The sequence below is a fragment of the Entelurus aequoreus genome, linkage group LG18, assembly GCF_033978785.1.
Source record: "Entelurus aequoreus isolate RoL-2023_Sb linkage group LG18, RoL_Eaeq_v1.1, whole genome shotgun sequence".
Taxonomy (NCBI): Eukaryota; Metazoa; Chordata; class Actinopteri; order Syngnathiformes; family Syngnathidae; genus Entelurus; species Entelurus aequoreus.
The window spans coordinates 10,118,902-10,123,677 of record NC_084748.1 but is presented as its reverse complement, the minus strand read 5'-3'; positions in this window follow the sequence as shown (position 1 = coordinate 10,123,677).

Below are 4,776 nucleotides of genomic sequence, written 5' to 3'. Positions count from 1 at the left end.
AGACGGTCAGAGGCCCCAAGGGGCCAGGCCAACTTGGCCCCGCGGCCACGACCCACAGAAGGCCAGAGGCCCCAAAGGGCCAGGCCAACTTGGCCCCGCGGCCGCGAGCCACAGAAGGCCAGAGGCCCCAAGGGGCCAGGTCAACTTGGCCCCGCGGCCACGATCCATAGAGGGTAAGAGGCCCCAAGGGGCCAGGTCAACTTGGCCCTGCGGCCGCGACCCACAGAGGGCCTGAGGTCCTAAGGGGTCAGGCCAACTTGGCCCCGCGGCCATGATCCATAGAGGGCCAGAGGCCCCGAGGGGTCAGGCCAACTTGGCCCCGATCCATAGAGGGTCAGAGGCCCCAAGGGGCCAGGCCAACTTGGCCCCGCGGCCACGACCCACAGAGGCCCCAAGGGGCCAGGCAAAATTGGCCCCGCGGCCATGATCCACAGAGGGCCAGAGGCTCTCAATCATTATTATCAAAGCTAATTCTCAAATTGGATGGATCACACAACCTCACTCACATATTCTTTATCAATTATTAAAGGTTGTTTCTGAATTTTGATCACAGAACTTAATGCAAATATTCTTGATTGATTGACAAAGCTCATTCTCAAATTTTGATTACACAACCTTACTCTGACAAATTATCATTATCAAAAAGCTCTATCTCGAATTTGGATCACAGAATCTCACTCAAGTATTCTTAGCTGTGCCCCTCCCCCATCAAGTCTTTCATAAACCGGTCTGTTCTTTTAGAATCTCCTCATTTGGTATTTTGAACTCGTGAGAGACTGCTCAAAATTTGGTTTCCTTTCCCTCAGTTCAGACTCAGAGATAATTTGAAATCATTCAACAAGAAGTTTAACGCGCGCACACACACACACACACACACTTGAGTTGAGCATTACTTGGAAATTCTTATATTTTCCATTTTGCTGTTATTATCAGCATCTTCCCATTTTGTCCTTTTCTTTCGAGAAAGTTTACAGTCTGACATTTGTCACTGCTGTCAGTTAATAACTTTTTGGTCTTTGACCCATTTTGTCATTTTCTCGATTCGATCGTCACTGACCACTCTCTCCTGTCTGGCAGACATCGTTGCTGCCATCATAGCTAGCAAGCTGCCTGCAGCGGGTCATCCCTATGTTCCCCGTCCCTATGTTACCCGGGTCCTATGTTCCCCTCTACCGGGGAACTAAGGACCCTTTTTAAAAAAAAGTGTTGTATGTTCCCCGCTGCGGGGAACGTACAACACTTTTTCCAGAAAAGGGTTCTATGTTCCCCGCTGCTTCCAATGCGCGACTAAGTAAGACGCACGCAGACACTCATGACAGAGACGCGTTTAAGTTGTCGAAGGAAGGAAGTTCGCGTTTGAGTTGCTCTATCTGCTGCCGCACGCCCTGTGACAGGTTAGGTTTAGGGATGGTTTTGGTCAGGGCACAATTTCGCCAAAAAAGTGCTCCACAACGCCCTGTGACAGGTTAGGTTTAGGGATAGTTTTGGTCAGGGCACAATTTCGCCAAAAAAAAGTGCTCCACAACGCCCTGTGACAGGTTAGGTTTAGGGATGGTTTTGGTCAGGGCACAATTTCGCAATTTCGCCAGATACAATGCAGGGAACATAGGACCCTTTTTTAGAAAAAGGGTCCTAAGTTCCCCGGTCGCATACAAAGACCCAGGAACAACCGGGGAACATAGGACCCGGGGAACATAGGACCCGGGGAACATAGGCACGCTCCCGCCTGCAGATAGCAACATTTTGGTGTCCTTTGGGAAAATATTTAGAAAGAAGACAAAAGTACACACAGTTGTACAACTATTATCTTTATGATCTTTTTTTTGTTAGTTTCTCTGTTACTGTGTGTGGCCAATTAAGCGACTTTTGGCCATACCTGGCTGGTGACATTTAGCGACTTTCTGGTTGATGTTAAGATTAATAATAGCAACAGTTCTCTTCATCTTAATGCAATTTATTGTGTCTGTCTCTCCACATTTTGCCATTAGGTACTTTGAGCTCTTGTTGGTCAGTCACTCTAAGGTACATTGTTGCTGCCATCATAGCTAGCAAGCTGCCTGCAGATAGCGACATTTTGGTGTTCTTTGAGAAATATTAAGAAAGAAGACAAAAGTACAAGACATTGTACGATTACTATCTTTTTAAAATTATTTGTTTCACTGTGTGATTGACCGACTTTGCCGCTAGATTTCGCGTCTTTTGGCCATACCTGGCTAGCGACTAAAAACATCATTTAGCGACTTTTTGGTTGTGAAGATAAGTGGTAAAAGCAGATCTTCCTGTTGGTCTTCCCACATTTTGCCATTTGGTACTTTGCACTCTTCTTGGTCACTCCAAGGCATTTGTCCCTGCCTTCAGCTAGTCACTTGGCTCTTTTGGAATATATTTCACTGTAATTGGCTCTCTCTCTCTTTCTCCTCAGTACAAATCAGTCTGTTCCCTTGCCATTTAGACATTTTCTTGATTCGATCATCACTGACCACTCTGCTCTCCTGCTGTCTATCAGACGAATCAGTTGATTCTCTGCTCTCAATTGTCTATGCTAGTAAGCTGTTATTCTCTGCTTTGGAGTGTTGATGCTGGGTTGCTAGTTTTCTAAATCACCTCACACACTTGAAGGAAGCAGCACCGATCATAAACACACAAACAAACTCACACACACACACACACACACACACACACACATAGTTGGTTTATCTGTTGTGATAGGCAAAGAGCCAATGTGCAAAGAAAGAAGGGAAATATGGATCATAAACGTTTAAGTGGAGGAGCTAGAAAAAAAATTCAGCAAGAAAAGAAAAAAAAGGAATCAGTTTTACTTGAGAGTGTTCCAAATATCTCCAGCTTCTTCAGTACAAAGACATCTGCTGAAAGCAATTCTATAAATGCTACTGCAAATTCAGCTAAGGTTAGCAATGCACCTGAGCTAGCATGTAGCTCCCAAGATCCTGAGACCACTACAAGTGTAGACACTGAACCAAATGCTTCTGATGCTTATGATTCAACCAATTCAGCAGTAGCCAGTTGCTCGGATGAATGTGAGGTCACTGCACCTCTGGACAGCATAGAAAATGAGCTGAATCTTTCTTCAACACCATCTACAGTGACAACTCTACCTAGTGATCCCGCTAAATGGGCTGAGACCCTCACTGAGTCAATGAAGGAAGTTCTTATTCAAAGAGGTGCAAAATCATTTCACAACCGTCACAGCCATTATCCAGCTTCTGTGAGGAACAGTGGGCTAGGAGGCAAAACCCGATGCCTAAACAATGAACATTTTACTTCACACTTGCCCAATGGACAACGAGTACAAAGAGAGTGGCTGATGTACTCTCCCTCTACTGGTAATGTTTACTGCTTTGCATGCAAACTGTTTTCCCCAAAAACGCATTCTTTTGTGACAGGCTATTGTGATTGGAAACACTCAGAAAGATTTGGTGAACATGAGCGAAGTGCTGAGCACATAACCTGCATGCAAGCAGTCTTGAACCGCGCCAAAGGTGCCACAGTTGATGCAGACCTGTTCAAACAGTTTCAGGCAGAGAGCAGCTATTGGAGGCAGGTGTTACAAAGAGTTGTTGCAGTCATTAAATTCCTTGCAGAAAGGGGCCTTGCATTTAGGGGTAAAAATGAATCGTTAGGGTCTCCTCTCAATGGGAACTACCTTGGTATTCTGGAGGTCCTGGCTGAATTTGATCCCTTTCTAAAGGATCACATCAGAAAGTTTGGGCAGATGGGTCGAGGTAATACCTCATATCTGTCCTCCACCATTTGTGAGGAATTCATTGAATTGATGGGTGCAAAAACCAAACAGGCTATAGCAGATGAACTGCAAGCAAGCAAATACTACTCTATCATTGTGGATTCAACCCCAGATTTATCTCATGTGGACCAATTGACATTCATATTCCGTTTTGTTAGCAAAGAGGGCAGTGTTGTTGAACGCTTTGTGGGTTTTGAGCCCATTACTAGCCATACAGGTGAAAGTTTGGCTAACTGTGTCATGTCTGTGTTGGAAAATCTAGGGTTAGAGCTGTCAAATTGCAGGGGGCAGGCTTATGATAATGCCAGCAACATGTCAGGGAGGTATAATGGGTTGCAGGCTCACTTAAAGAAAAGCAACCCATTAATACACTATATTCCATGTGCAGCTCACTCTTTGAATTTGGTGGGAGTCAACAGCATTGACAGATGTGGAAATGAAGTCTCTAAGTATTTTGACTTGATTCAGTCTATTTACAACTTCACAACTGCATCCACACACCGATGGGACAGGGTATTTGGCAATTCCAACATAGATCTCACACTTAAAGCTTTATCCAACACGCGTTGGAGTTGCCGTGCAGAATCTACCAAAGCACTGTGGCAGAACTACAGTAAAATAAAAGCAGCACTACAGGTTATTTCCACTGATGACACAGAGAAACGAGACACACGAACTGAAGCTGACAGTCTAGTGCGGAAGCTGGATTCACTTGAGATGGCCTTCATGGCAGGCTTTTGGGACACTGTTCTGTCCAGATTTCAGGCCACAAGTCTGCAACTTCAAAAAGCAGACATGGACCTTGGTACAGCAGTTAGATTGCTGGAATCTCTGCGCACCTTTGTTCTCTCCCAAAGAGATCTATTTGATCATTTTGAGCAGAAAGCCTTAAACATGTTGGGTGGCACCCCATCTTACAGGGCTGAACGGACGAGGAAACGTAAAAAGTTTGCTGATGAATCAGCATCCCCAGATGTTGTGCTTGAGGGAAGGCAACTGTTTCAAATAGAGAC